The following is a 16082-nucleotide window of genomic DNA, read 5'->3' as shown; positions in this document are numbered from 1 at the left end:
TGGCGAGCTCAAATCAGACCCAGAAAACCCAAAGAAACAAGCTTTTTCCAAAATCCCACATCTGAGGCTCGGACTTGCCCCAAGTCGGCGACGGCGAAATCGCGAGCTGTATGACAGGACCCGCCCCGGATTTCACCCTGAAATCCGAAGAGGCCCTGCGGGGCCCACCTTAGAAGAAATTCTACCAAAAATTTGACAGAACTTCCCCTAAAAATGGACAACCCAAAACCTGTAGAAAAACAATTACACTTCTAAATCATCCATCCTTATTCTCCTGGAGCCACCCTGCTCCCTATATCACAACATCTCTCATATCACCAAACAATTCTGAAACTTAAGAATATTAATCTCATAGGTTATCAGAGCAATCTAATATACAGGCGAACAAGAGAATAGAAAGCAAGATAAATGACCGATGCTTTTATAATGCGGAAGCTATGACAGCTATGCTTCAACCCCAAGTACGCTCGACCTCAAGCTAAACTGGCCTGCAAACTGGGCATTTAAAACCGAAGGGCCCAGGGGAAAACATTTAAAATCCGTTAGAGTGAGTGGACGAAAAATAAGTAATTTCAAATGAATAAGCAAGACTTAATGTTTTCCCAAGTTATTCTCTAAAACCTCGCATGCAGTAACAATCTTGAAAACACTCTTAATCATCCTCTTTACTGAAATCTCAATCACGTAACAAGAACATCTTGAAACCTCTTAAAATCTCATCCTCAATCCTTATCAAAACATCCTTTTCATGAGGCTCGTTTGATGACTAGAAAGGACTGCTGTCTTGTCATCTCATGCCATCTAGGAGGGACTGCCACCCAGATGACGCATCGGAAGGGACTGCCAACCGGGATAGGAGGCGGTGGATAGATGGGACTGCCAACTAGCCACATGTAGTAGACGGGACTGCCGACTAACCACAGGTAGTAGACGGGACTGCCGACTAGCTACCTCATGTCATCTGGAAGGGACTGCCAACCAGGTGACGCATCGGATGGGACTGCCAACCGAGCTGTAGTCTGGAAGGGACTGCCAACCAGACTATTACCTAGAAGGGACTGCCAACTAGGTAAGATACGCATGCGCCAAAACTGGCCTCCTTAATAAACTGAATAGCCTCCTCAAGAACTGAACATAACCTTTTTCAATCCCTTGCTTTCGGAAAGAAACTCGATATTACCTCAATAAATCAATAATAATTCACCGAAAGCATAACTCAGGATTATCTCGCTAAATCAAACCTCAATATCTCAATACATCCTCGAAAGCATAAAATCAAATACTCTGTAAATCAATAAATGCTTTCGGAAAGAAAACTCAATCTAACTTCAAGGCTGATAAGTGCGGAGCTCAAAGCTCAATAAATCTCGATAATTCAATCATGCTCAGAAATTCGATGAAACATTCGTATTCGTGAATCCTCATAAAAACCGATATTCGAAATCCATAATTCTCATAATATTTGCTGAATCAGTCACTTCCCGAAAATCATTCCTCAACTCAATAACTCATGAATGACTATCTCAAAAATCTACTAAAAGCCCTCGGGAAGGAATTTCAATACTAATCTCATAATTCATAAATAAATCTCGATAAATCAACGCTCAAATATTCAAAACATAATTAAATCTCAATTGGAAGAAAATAATAATACTGCATGCGGAATTAATTTAAAAATAAATGTCCACTCACAATAATGTTTAGGCGACCATGCATACGAGTTCCTTCGTCGAGCAATAGCTCGGTACGTCGCCATGTATACAATTATTTCCGTGAATAACAATTCAACAATCAAATACGATTCTCAAAATCAAATCCTCATAAATCATCTCTCCACTTTTTCTCTGATTCAACCCAAATTTTACATCTAATACCAATTCGTTATCTTAAAGGTTCCAAGTCAGAACCAAGAGATATCCGACGGTCGGATTCTCGTAAATTGATAATCGAAATCCTAAATTCCCAGAAATTCATAATCAATTAAAAACTTCTCCAATTCCAACCAAATTCACATATTCAACCTCTACCAAAATTATAGGATTTAACTAGCCAATAAAAAAAACATAATATAAATCACTGTTCATACACCGCACTATTCACCATCGCACTATTCGGTGACACTGTTCATGCGGCGGCCAACTCCTCTTCCGGCCACCAAATTTCAACCACAGAATCATCTCAACATTCTAAGCACTTTTCATAACTGTGACCAAGTGAGAAAATACCTTGAAATGCTCCAATTTTGCCGATGAACACAAACCCGAAAATCTCCAAACCCACCAATTTGGAAATCCTTCAAATTCACCTTCCAAACGTGGAAATTCCAACTAGAAGTCTTGAGGGGAGATGATCAGTGACTCGAGGCGCTCCTAATAGAGCCAATTTCACCGCCGAAGATAGCCGGAAACTGGGGAATTTCGCCGGGAAAGCAAACTGCTACAGTAACAATGCTTGCATAAATTCGGTGTTTTCCGGCCAAATTGCCGATACCCACTGGTACCATCGTATAGAGGAGGAAGAGACGGTCCAAGGACAACTGGAATCGAGTCAATCGGACGCCGGACGGTGAAGAAATCGGAAAAAGAAGGAGAGAGGGCGACGCGGGGGAAGAGGGGGAGAAAATCGGGGAGAGAGAAAAATGACGAGTTACCACAGTAACTCGTCCTATTTATAGAAACTTACCATAAACAGTAACTTTACCATTTCGCTTATAACTTTTGCATACGAACTCCGATTTTTACGTACCACATATGCTCGAGCTCGGTTTAACGTCCTCTACAACTTTCATGAAGGAAATTTTCTCCAATTTTGACCCGAACAAAAAGTCAACTTTTAGGGCCCCCTAAAAGCATTGAAACAACAGTAAAAGTGAAAGTAAAAGTTGTTTACCGTCCAAATGACTAGTAAACCGGTGAATTCGGATTCGGGACGTCACACTGTAACAGTGACTGTGACGAAAAATTGAGCAGCCAAATGCCCACGGATCGTGTTCTTGTTTCGATTTAAGCAGAAATTGAAGGGTGAGGGAGGAGAGACTGAGAGAGAGAGATAGACAACTCAGAGAAGGGTGAGGGAGGGACTGAGAGAGTGAAAGGGAGATTTCAGATTTCAATAAAGGTTTATCAATTTCTGAAATTTGGGGCTTAGACTGAGAATCTGAGATGGTATCGACAAGCAAAGAGCCAAAGAGAGGGAGGCTGAGGTCGAGTTAGTCGACTGGAGGAGTGTAGCCTTTACTCCTTTAGGGTTGTTTAATTTTTTTTTAATATTTAACTTATTATTATAACACCCAATTATGGACTGACATGTGGCAACTGCTACAGTATTCGGGTCGGTTCGGGCTTTTGGGCCCTGAAAATATGAAACCCGAGACCGAACCGATTATATGAATTCGGGTCGGGCTTTAGACCGAACCGAAAATTTCAATTCTAAAACCGAACCGAATCGGGCTTTTTTCCTCGATTCGGGTCGAGTTCTCGGTCTTTCGGGTCTGGACGCCCACCCCTAATTAATTGTGTTCGATCCTCACCCACAAGCAATGTTGCAATACGAGCAATCCAATTTCCATCTTGTGCAGCATATGCTTGAGGATTCTGATGGAAAAGTTCATTATCTTGTGCAGCATTAGCTCTAGATTCTTAGGCCTGAATCCACACCCAACTTGGATGCCAAGGACAGTTGTCTTTGCTGCTGTGTCAACATCATATATCTGCAAAAAAAAAAAATAACATGGCAGAAACACAAAAAAAGAAAGTTAGGTCTAATTTCTAACTTTTGGCATATGATTCATGGCTATGCAAACAGCTATAATACAACAGCAGCAAGAATTGAAAACAATAACTCTCTAGATATACCATAAAAACTAGATAATAAGAAGGTGATACCTGACCAAAGCAGAAAACTGAAACTAGGGGATAGCCATTCTCCATGGCTATGCGAACAAATCCTCTTCTCGTCTTAAGGAATACTTTCTACAAAGTATGCAAAAGGTGAGCATTAGACCCGTGAGCATTACTGTATAAGAAAAGTAAATAAAAATAGAGCTCAAAGAAACAAAGAAATAGAGAGTGACTTTCTGGGGCGTTACAGCAAAAAACACATAAACCTCGCCTTCAAAAGAGAGTGAGCTCACTAATCCTCGACAGCAAAAACAAGAACTCATGCCCAAGACTTCCGCCTTATTACCAGCAATGATGTTGTCCCCATATATTCACAGCAAGTCTCCGATATCTGGCCAAGCTTGTAGCAGATGATCAAATCCAAAAAATATATACTAATCAACAGTAAGTGCAATTATGACTATATAGAAACTTCGATGAAACTTCGATCAAATATGAAATAGAATATCCAAAACCTTTAGGAAAAATGAAGCACTGTGAGACTAGACTGTACCAACTCTCCATGTTTGGAAGTATATAATAGGTTTCAAAGGAAGCTTTCCATTTGTTCCATCACCTTCTAGCATTGAATGCCTATCTCAGCCTTACATTTTGCAGCTTCTTCTTTATACCTTTTAGACCTGAAGATAGTGCTAGAAATGGGCAATCAATTAAGACATGAGAGTATCAATCTGTCTTGATCTACAATTTTAATTGTTTGTTTACACTAGCATTGAGAGCATCGAGCCGTTCTGTTTTATATTTGATTCTAGTTTACAATCCATATTAAGCCTAGCATAGTACACACTAGTGATTGTTTGTACAGTTAAAACAGCTCATTGGGATCACAATATCACAAAGTTCATGGCATGGAAAGGCTTTAGATAGGACACAAACTTTAGGACCATTGAATTTGATATCAATTGTGATAATAAAAGTTAATAAACTCAGCTTACTTCATGGTATGGAAAGGCTTTCGATAGGACTCTGACAACCTCATCATCCCATTTTTGGTCCCCAAATTGTGGTGCAATGATTGCTCCATTGGCAATCACATAAGAAGCTGCAAGTCTTGTGCCTGCAAGTCTCGGTTTAGCATCATCTTATAAAAACAATGAACAACAGGATTGAAAAAATGCACCAGAGTCTGAAATTTAATAATTCTCCAATTTAACAATAAAATGGATAACTAGCCTATCTAGATCGGAGTTTCGAGACCTATAGCTAGGGGTTTAAACTTTCCATATCAAAATAGCTCGAGTTGTATGTGGTTTGTACTTTGTACAAAAGAGTTGGTTTAAGCATGTTGGTACACAGTTTAGGTTGATGTAAAAAAATAAGTGACCTAATTCCCAGATGAAAGAAAGTAAACCAACAATTAGATAGTAGCCAAGTATAGTTCTTACCATATTAATCCACGGGGTAACCAAATAATCTTCGTCACTCCAAGATATGCCTTAAGTTGATCCTCTATTTGCTCCTTGGTCAAATTAGGGTTCCTGTTTTTATTTAGGAGGCACTCCTCAATAGTGAGGCAAGTCCCTAAAGGAAGAAAGCAATTTATGATTAACAAAATAAGAAAAAGGAAAAAAAAAACGCAAAGCAGGTGATTAATTGATGTTAAAGCTGATAACCATGGCCAAAACACAAAGAAGGTGAAGAACACTCCAATAATCTAAGAACAAATTTAACAAAACTACATGCACTGAAAAATTGGGGGGGAAAAGATAGAGTATTCACTGACCTAGAAATATATAAATATGTTTCTGTTCAAGCTCTGTAGATCTATGCAAACAAAATGTTGCAAATCCAGAGAAGCTAGTTTTTAAAAAAAAAAACCAGGGAAGCTAGTTTTCTTGGTGTAGAAATAAGGGAGGCTTCTAAGTTTGTGATTTCTAACTGACCAAGAAAATTGGATCAGTAATGTGTTTCCTTGAGTAAAGAAATTAAGGGTGAGAAACTTGGTGGCTACATGCAGTTATGGATTTCCAATATTTGAATAGGCCAAGTAACAGCACCATGATTCTAGAAATTTACGGATGCTTTAGGAAAAAGGTCACTGTTCTATATCTATTTTGGTAATGAGACATGGCCTATGCTAAAATGGAGATTCAACACAAATTATCAAAGTTAAAAACTGATGTAGTAAGCCATAATATCAAACAGAGGAAAAAATACAGAGGTAAATGGAAAGGCAGTGATAATAGGCAATGAGTATGTAATCATGTCCAAAAATTTGAATGATGAAGTACTTGTGCTTTACCTGATTAACTGTAATAAATCCTTGCCGTAAATCTTGGGCCTATGAATTTTGCCTTTTTTTTTTTAATTGGAACTTTACGGCTGAACAACAACTTGGCTAAAGCTTTTTTTGAGCCTAAACACAGAGTAGAGAAATAGTTATTCAGTTTGGCATGCATGTAGTTTTTAATATGCAGACTACAAATGTATATATGTACCTCAATGATATAAGCTTAGGGTTTTCTACCAGGGGAAAACAAAACTACAGAATTGATTACCAGCATTTTCTTGCTTTATCTGTATGGAAAATTGCTTATGTGCTTTCTTTGGCATTACTTTTACATATTTTTGTGAATCTGCATATCAAGTGAAGGCAACTATTGCCAAAGTGAGCAATGCCATATAAGTATACCTAAACGCATATGCCAGTATCACACATTTTTAATATACTTGTAAAAGTGATATGCAAAATAAATATTAGATCCCATTTGTATATTGATTTGCAGGAACAACTACGTGACACAAAGTGTATTTTTCTGAAATTAGGAACATATTTCCATGTATTTGATTATTTGAAAATAGAAATTAAAAACTAGTTTAGTTCATTAATAAATTTTGTTTCTAATTTTCATTGCTAAGTGTATCTGCAATTCAAAAAATTACGCCAAAAAAAAAATTCACCTAATCAATCATGTCAACTAAGATTCCAGCTTTTCTGTTTTTTCATCTTTCTAATTTTTAATCATAATATCTTGCATCAGGAAAACCTACATCTAAAGCGAGCTTCTCCAACTCCTCCCCTGTATTCACAAAAATTTCTTAATTTACCTTGTATCCACTCAACTACTGATTAAACCAAGCCTAAAAGTCAAATAAGACAATATTGAGAGAATGAATTTTCTTGTATATTATTACACCCATTCTGTGGTGTATATAAAAGGGTTACAATTGTACTACAACGTACTACAACTATTGTGTACTCCTGTACTACACAACATATACAAGGTAAGTAATTACAATAATATATTCCCTTGTAGTCTATTCCTAATAGGGAACGATGACTCACACTAACACTCCCCCTCAAGTTGGCGCATATACATCAACCATGCCCAACTTGCTAAGTGAGTCATAAAACGCCTTCCTGGAAACTCCTTTGGTAAGTACATCTGCAAGTTGCTCTTCAGTTGGAACAAAAGGAAAGCTAATGATTTTGGCATCTAGCTTCTCCTTTATAAAATGACGATCAACCTCCACATGCTTAGTACGATCATGCTGTACTGGATTCTGTGATATGTCAATAGCTGCCTTGTTGTCACAATACAACTGCATGGAATTTTTGAGTATGAAACCCAGATCACATAACAGATTTCTCAGCCACAACAATTCACACACTCCGTGAGCCATACCTCTATACTCGGCCTCAGCACTAGAATGTGCCACAACTTTCTGTTTCTTACTCTTCCACGTAACCAAATTACCTCCCACAAATGTAAAGTAACCTGATGTCGACCTCCTGTCTGTGATATTTCCAGCCCAATCTGCATCTGTGAAGCCACAAACCTCAAGAATGTTGTTGTGTTTAGAAAATAGTACTCCCCTACCTGGAGCTGACTTCAAGTACTTCAGAATTCGCATAATAGCATACATGTGACTCTCACTCAGATTATGCATGAACTGACTCACCACACTCACTGCATACGCAACGTCTGGTCTGGTATGAGCCAAATAAATCAAGCGCCCAACTAACCTCTGATAGCGGGCTCGATCAGTAGGTACCTGATCTGGATACTCAGCTAAACCATGGTTCTGCTCAATAGGAGTGTCAATAGGTCTGCAATCTAATAAACATGTCTCTGTCAGCAAGTCAAGAACATACTTCCTCTGGCACAGATAGATTCCTTCTGTCCCCCTGGCTACCTCAATTCCTAAGAAGTACTTAAGCTCACCCAAGTCCTTCATCTCAAACTCAGAAGCTAGCTGTCTCTGCAGTCTATCCATCTCAACAGTGTCATTACCAGTGATTACCATATCATCCACATAGATAATTAGAGCTGTTACCTTCCCCTGTTGATGCTTGAGAAACAAGGTATGGTAAGAGTTGCTCTGCCTGTAACCAACCTTCCGCATGAACTGTGAAAATCTTCCAAACCAAGCACGAGGTGACTGTTTAAGACCATACAGAGATTTTCTCAATTTGCATACAAACTCACCAGGAGAAGCAACTACATACCCTGGTGGGAGACTCATATATACTTCCTCGACTAACTCTCCATGAAGAAATGCATTTTTGACATCAAACTGTCGGAGTGGCCAATTTAAACTAGCAGCAAACGAGAGCAGAACCCGAATAGTATTCATCTTGGCAACAAGAGCAAAAGTTTCATCATAGTCTATACCATACGTCTGAGTAAATCCCTTTGCTACAAGACGTGCTTTGTATCGATTCACTGATCCATCTGCATTATGCTTCACGGTAAAAACCCACCGATAGCCTACAACCTTCTTGCCTTGTGGTGGAGGGACAAGTCGCCAAGTACTATTCTTCTGCAACGCCTCCATCTCTTGGTGATAAACGATTGCAGGCGAAGATCTGGTCTAAACCGACCTGTGACAAGACGAAGATCAGTCTTGGAAGAGATGAAGAAGAAGATCAGTCTTGGAAGAGACAAGGATCGGTCTTGACCTAAACAAAGAATTAAGGAGACAAAGCCATTTCGGATCTTTGCTCTGATACCAAGTCAAATAAGACAATATTGAGAGAATGAATTTTCTTGTATATTATTACACCCATTCTGTGGTGTATATAAAAGGGTTACAATTGTACTACAACGTACTACAACTATTGTGTACTCCTGTACTACACAACATATACAAGGTAAGTAATTACAATAATATATTTCCTTGTAGTCTATTCCTAATAGGGAACGATGACTCACACTAACACTAAATGCCTCGAACAAAGAGAGTTTCAACTAACGAAAACAATTTCAGATGTAGATGCCAAAGTTTCTGGTAAAAGCATGATGCTAGAAGCAAATCAAGGAAAACGCACCTATCAAAAATTCCCTAATTGATCTCCTGAAGTAATTATAATCCTCTCCAAGCCAAAACTGGAAGCCACAGGGACTAACAACATTGTAAAATGAACTTGAACTTTCCAAATAAATTGAAATAGTAGTAAGATGCATTAGTACCTTCAATCCTTGTATGAAAGTCCTGTCTCCAGGGCCATGGGTCTTAAGCCATTCTGCTGCAATTACATCGTTTCCTAGAGCATCCACTAGGCCAATAATGTCAACATACAATACTTTTTACACAAAAAAAAATAAAATTGTTGTGTGATGATAGAAAGTCAAACATGCAACACGTTTAAGAACCTTACGTTGTATAAGGCCATAAAATTTTTGAAGATTTTATTTAGAAGGTGATTGTACAACACTAACAAGAATATTTTGTTGTGTGAATGATAAAAAAAAGAGCAGCAGATTTCCCTCCTAGCTTAACACAAATTTGGGTCCAAATATGTACTACATATATGTCATGATTTAAGGGTCTTACAACATAAAAACTTTATTTGTGTTGTCTGAATGAAACATGTTTATTCTAGTGCCAAAATCATTGCACATAGCAGGAACATACTTTGACTTTATTTGATAATCTACCTCTTGGTATTTGACTTCTACAACATAATTACTTGTTTGTGTTGTCTGAATGAAAAATGCCTATCCCTAGCACCAAAACTGATATTTTGATTGCAAATAGGCAGGAACTTTCCCTCCATGCTGCCTCAGCTCAAATTTAATGTGTGCAGAATCAGACAACATAACTTTATTTATGTGTTGCACTACTAGAAATTTCCCCAATGGGGACCAATTTATAAAAGTGGCTTTTGGCCCAACACACACTGATTTTGGTGGCTAGAGGGCATTAGCCACTATGCAGCCACTAATTGGATATCAGTCCCCTTAATAGCAGGTGCTAATGGTACAAAGGCCACCATTAAAAAAACAGTGTGAACACAGAAACCAATGCAGCTCTTCACACTGTTATGGAATTAGTGGGTCTTTGTAATCCCACTGATAACAGTGGCAGAATTGATAGGCTGTATTAAAAAAAAGGCACCAAATAATTGGTGCATATACAATCTTGTATTGTATTTAAAATGTATTATACAATAAATATACAACTTAAAAATACATCCATAAGAAGCTATACACTACTAGAAATCCAACATGGAAAACTAGCAAAGAAACACATCTACCTTGACACAGAAAGAAGCTGAATTGTCAAGTTCTTCCATCCCTAAACCCAGTCTTCCAATAATATCAAATGCCTTCAAACATCTTGCAGCAGCGATGATGACAAGAAATGATTTACCACCAACAGCAAACCACATGAAGATACGAAATGCCTCGGTATATGCTGAAGCAGCACCACTACTACCAGACCCTTCCAAAGCATTTTGACGCATATATAAAGCCTCATCTACAAACAAAAAATAGAAAAGACCGCCAGAAGCTAACTATACTTGAATCAAGTATGGTTTAGCGACCATTTTGTATAAGAAGCATATCTTAACTAGGATCTCCAACCATTTAGCCGAAGATCTTAGGTCCTTCACTAGTTGTAAAATAAATAAATAATAAACATAATAATAAAAATCAGTGTGGCATATCACAATTCCAATGCAGTATTCTTCAACTGATGCAGTATATGACAAATACACTTTGTTCACCCATTTTTTTCTTATTGAAAGTTCTACTCCTTGTGGAACGAAGAAAATAATAAAAAGACAATACCAACCTATAATACAAAAGAGTTACAGATGTGGTGGAAGTACCTCATGAAACTTGATGAGTTTTGTGGCAATCATAGTCGTTTTAAGTAAACTTGAAGTGATTCGCCTCCCAAAATATCGATATAATCCTCCTAAGCATTATGCAGCCCCTACAGAATTGTATTCGAAACAAGTATAATTTTATTTAAAAATGGAGATTTTTAAAGCCTAATCGAGCATAAAGCACAAATATTTCTACATCATGAACTCTTAAAGCAACAAGGGCGTGCCCAAGTTGACAACCCTGTTGTTTCTGTCCAGCCAACTGCTCTATATTAAGAAATATAGTACAGGTCTGCAACTAAATGCTTTCTACTACAAAGTTCAGTATTCAGCAAACTAATGTAACCACCACTATATGACAATATGCATAGTTTGACAGAGAAACACCACAAACACTATTGAGACAATGGAAATGACTATATCACCAATAGTGTCAGAGCTATACAATCAATTTACACCAGAAAAGAAAATGCATCATTAGGTCCAGTGATTTCAACTAACCAGCTACTTTTTGTGAGTCACTCTTCTTCCCATCAGAAAGAAACCCTAGGAGGTTGCTGGCTCTTGAGTATATTAAGATGATATCTCCCTTGGATATAACCCTCGCCATTGCAACTGCAGCCAAATGCCGCACCGACCGCTAAGCTCCTACTAGAACAAGCAGTGAATAAAGAGGCTCCTTGCATCACCTTTGCCACAACAAAACCGACTCCTGCAATTCACCATTTCCACAATAACACAAATCAAATCCATTTTCCATAGCAAATACTTCAAACCAACAGATCAAATCATGCATCCATTTTGCTTAGCAAAAACTACAATTGAATAAAAAACAGCAAGTAATTATGAATGCATTGTCTGCATCCCCAAGTAATAACCTTGCAGCTTCATCAAAGGAGATGGATTCTACCTAGTAACTATAAGTTCATAAGTGATAACCAAAGATCGAACCAAATTTCCAAAAAAAAAAAAAAGACAAGATTGAACCAGAAACCTTATTACAAAATTAAAAGACCAATTTTAACACTTACTTTTGGATCATCATTGCCGTAAAATTGATGGAAGGTATTGAAGTTCTCTTTCAGACCCTCTTCCTATTATATCACCAAAACCAAAATCAGTTCCACATTTCCTAAACAATTTTTTTATGAAATACAAAAATAAAAACCTAATAGATCAGATCTGAATCTTCATAAACAGTAAAAAAGCAGTATCGTACCTTAAGCTCCTGTATAGCATTAGACATTGCCCCAAATCCTTTCCAAGAATACTGGTCCTTTGCCTTTCTTGTGAGAACCTGTAAATCAAATTTGATTTCTGAAAGAACAAAACCCAAACCAAATAGAAAATGGAAACAGAAAAAAGAGAGGTGCTTCGAATGAACTATACCACTTAACAGGGAATCTAAGCAACCTAATTTTTGTTTTCAACAATTTTGAATTTCAGATCTGATCATAACAAAACCAAATTTCATTCAAATTAACTAGGATATAAATACAGACCAAAGCATCAAACAACCAGATTTGGAAATAAGAAAACCTTGGCTGAGTGGGTTCAGTACATGAATCTTACCACCTGACCGGATCTATGTATTCAAATCTCCGATGAACAATGGTATCGATCTAACCGCCAGTACATAGCTTCGGCGATTAGTCAAAGATTGAATCGATTCTCATATCTCTTTCATCGGTTCCAAATTGGAAAAGAGAAAGCGATGGAAGATGGAAGAGATAAGAGAGAGCGGAGTGAACCGAGTTAAGGTAAGAGAGAGAAAGAGAGAGAGAGGCTAGAGAGTTCGCACAATACGCATTATAGGGGAAAAAATCAGATAAATAATAAGATAAAATTAATTCATAATGAATATTAAATTATGTCGGTGGGTTCATTACTTTATCTTCTCATGGGTTGAATAGTTTATCAGTATATCTTCACATTTCACACTGTTTCGATGGGTTTGAGAAATTTATCACAATTAAATATACAAAAGAGATGTGTACTGTGCTTAATGCCCACTGTTAACAGTGAGACAGCAAAATCTCCCACTGATTAATTGTAAAGGTGTGATACTATTCCAAACCGCCACTGATTATTTTTGGTGGCCAAAGAACAGTGGCTCAGCAGGTAGACCTGTAAATGGACCGGATTTTGATCCGGACCCGCTCCAGATCCGTGGCTATTGGACGGGTTTGGATCTAAAATTTTGATCCGTTGATCCGTTAATGATCCGAATCCGTTAACCCTTTTATTTAACGGATCAAATACGGATTAGGTCGATCCGATCCGTTAATGATCCGGCCCGTTTTTGTAATAATAAAATATTATTTTTTATTAATATATTATTATTATTTTTAAATATAAAATATAAAATATGAAGAATTTCTAATACAAATTTTTTGCAGAAATTTAAGGAATGGGTAGCATTAAGAATTTTGATAACGTAATTCTACTTTTGGTGATAGTTTTCATGTTGTTTTAATATTTTATTCATATCTTATGAGGTATAATGATATAAATTTAATATTACTATTTAAAATTTTAAAATATTTGAAATTATAAACGGGTCGGATTAGCGGATCGGGTATCCGTTAACCCGGCGGATACGGATTTGGATCGAGCTATCAATGATCCGCCGGGTTAACGGAGCGGGTTTGGATCGAATTTTTTTTTAAGTAAACGGATTTGGATTTAGGTCGATCCGATCCAAATCCGATCCATTTACAGGTCTATCAGCAGGTGCTATTGGGGAAATTTCTAGTAGTGTTGTCAGATCAATACAAAATAAAAAGATCCAACTAACTGCATCTTTGACAACTTAATTAGGCTAGGGCTAGTGACTTTTTGTCTCCCACTTCATTTATCAATTTCCAACACTTAGACAGAACACAATTTTCTCAGTCTTCTTCTTTCCCCGAAATCGAAAGTCCATGGCTCCACGCCAACCTCCGCGTCCCACTCAAAAGTAAATCTTCTATCCAATTAAACTATCGAAGCTCCCAGCTCCTCGCCCAAGCCAGATCCGCCGCCTCCAAGTGCTCCCCTGCAGGGTGAAGGAAATACTTAAAGGTTGTATCTTTGTGCAGGTTTGGCTTTGGAGTTTTAGAGAGAGAGTAGTGAGTGAACCATTTGGTGGTTTGTCGAATTGGAATGATAAAGATGGAAATATTGACCCTTGCTCTTGGTTTGGAGTTGAATGCTTAGATGGAAAAATTGTGGTCTTGTAAGTACTCTCTTTGTTTCTTCTTTGATTTAATAATTTCATTGGGGTTGATCAAAATTGTGACTTGGTTGGAAGATTCAAATCAGCCGACCATCAAATTGAGAGCTTAGCAAGACAGTAAGGTTGTATGTATAATTTATCATTGATTTTGTTCTTCCTAATGACTGTTATTGTGAGACCCATTTGTGTTAAAATTTCTGTCCATGTGTTCAAAGTTGTTATGGAATACAATTTTGACCATTAATTAGCGGTAACTCCATTAGAATGCTTATAACTGAAATAGATTAAGGTTCAAATATTGCACACCATGTGTTTGATAGTATGCCTCAAAGGCAACCACCAAGCTGAACTAGTTGTCTGTTCTATTATTTTCGAAAAATCTATACTTCTTATTTTAATCTCAATTTTTGGTACCTTAAAATAGATTCTTCAATGATCGTTTTAAACTTGGTTTCATGCAAAATGAAGTTGAAATGTGATTCTTATGATATTTTGAAGTTAGCACAGTGTTTCAAGATTTCTGCAGAAATCAGCATTTTCTATCAATTTGGATCTCTGTTTGACCATCCATTTGAACTCCGAATAACTTGAAATTTTGCGAAATTGTGGCTTTACATGTCTAGTTTAAATCTGGAGAGTTGTGCTTGAAAGAACTAAAAGGATGATTGTTGGTGAATTTTTCTTTTTTGCTACCAGGTTTCTGAAAATTTCTGAAACTTTGCAGCAATCTTGTTGCAGAACAAATTATATTCAAAGCTATTACACTTTTGTCAGTCCTCAGTCTTTAGCATGTTAAATTATACATGCAAAGCATGCTTTGAAAGTTAAACTTTAGTCCAAGAGGCTTACTCAACCTTATTGAAAATGTTTTAAACACTGGATTATCCTGCTTTATCTAATGTTGCTTTTTATCATTGCGAGGAACCTTGCTAATACTGAACACTACTATCATGGGATACTACTGGGACCAAAATCCCCAACTCGAAATCTTCATAGCTTAAAACCACTAAAGACAAAGCGTACACTATGTTCCTACACTACTTTTCCACCTTTAGATGTAGATGTAAGTCTTTTTCTTTTGTCTTTCTCTGCAGCTTCTTGTGTGTATCATTTTTAGTTGACATTTAGATGATTGATGTTGTTGCAGAAAAGAATTCAATGCTGGAAACAAATGTGGTAGTTGATTGATGTTTATGTCTTATTCTAGTTGCAGCAACAATAGCTAAATCTTATAAAGTATATAATAACAACTTTGTTTAACATTTAGGTGAGGTTCTTGCTGAGATCTGAAAGGGAATATGAACAAGCTTTCGAAGCTAATTGCATTTGTGAAGGTCACTCAATAGCCACATGCTCCTTCAGATATTTCACTCTTACAGGTTGTGTGCATTACCACTTAGACTAGTTCGTGTTTGGTAGTCGTTTAGTTGGCCAGAACGCTGATCATATATGAATTATCTCCAATTAATGTCACTAAGCCTGGTGCTTTGGTGTGCTTACTGCTCAATTTGTGTGATCATGTAGGTTGTTCTACCTGTTTTCAAATTGTTTGTGCTGACAAGGATATTGAAAGCTTGGATGAAGTGAAGAGAGGTTCAAGGAAGAGTAGTTGTTTAGCCTTTAGTAATTAATATTGTTCTCAATTTTATTCTTGTGTTTTAATGTATGGATGATTGAGAAATACTACATTTATGGCACGTTTACTTACTTGGAATGGAAAATAATCATGAATCGGAAACAAGTGGAATTGGAGAAGAAATGAATCGGTATTGATTCAGGAGGAATGATTCCTAAACCCATCTCCCCCCTTGGTAATAGAATTCCTGAGTATTCAGGAATCAATTCCTGATAAGGAGGTGGGACCTACATCTATTCTGATTCCTTCATGTGTTAGTAAACGCAGGAA

General features: G+C 37.2%; 2 long non-coding RNA genes across 4 annotated transcripts; one reads left to right on the top strand and one right to left on the bottom strand.

Annotated features, from left to right (window-relative positions):
• Nucleotides 1–10226: 10226 nt before the first annotated feature.
• Nucleotides 10227–12702, bottom strand: LOC112188323. 3 transcript variants are annotated; one of them, XR_002931401.2, is made up of 6 exons: nt 12532–12702; nt 12179–12256; nt 11991–12053; nt 11461–11671; nt 10960–11066; nt 10227–10568 (listed from the first exon to the last, which is right to left on the bottom strand). It is a non-coding gene; the product is annotated as an uncharacterized LOC112188323 (long non-coding RNA). The 3 variants fall into 3 exon arrangements; XR_005805816.1 differs by having other exon boundaries at nt 10227–11066; nt 12521–12702; XR_005805815.1 differs by having other exon boundaries at nt 10227–11066.
• A 1282-nt stretch (nt 12703–13984) lies between these two features.
• On the top strand, nt 13985–15795 carry LOC121051476. The gene is made up of 3 exons (XR_005805817.1): nt 13985–14176; nt 15444–15555; nt 15701–15795. It is a non-coding gene; the product is annotated as an uncharacterized LOC121051476 (long non-coding RNA).
• The last annotated feature ends 287 nt before the right edge of the window (nt 15796–16082 follow it).

Source organism: Rosa chinensis, chromosome 2, assembly GCF_002994745.2.
Source record: "Rosa chinensis cultivar Old Blush chromosome 2, RchiOBHm-V2, whole genome shotgun sequence".
Classification (NCBI taxonomy): domain Eukaryota; kingdom Viridiplantae; phylum Streptophyta; class Magnoliopsida; order Rosales; family Rosaceae; genus Rosa; species Rosa chinensis.
This window is presented reverse-complemented; position numbering and strand designations above follow the sequence as displayed.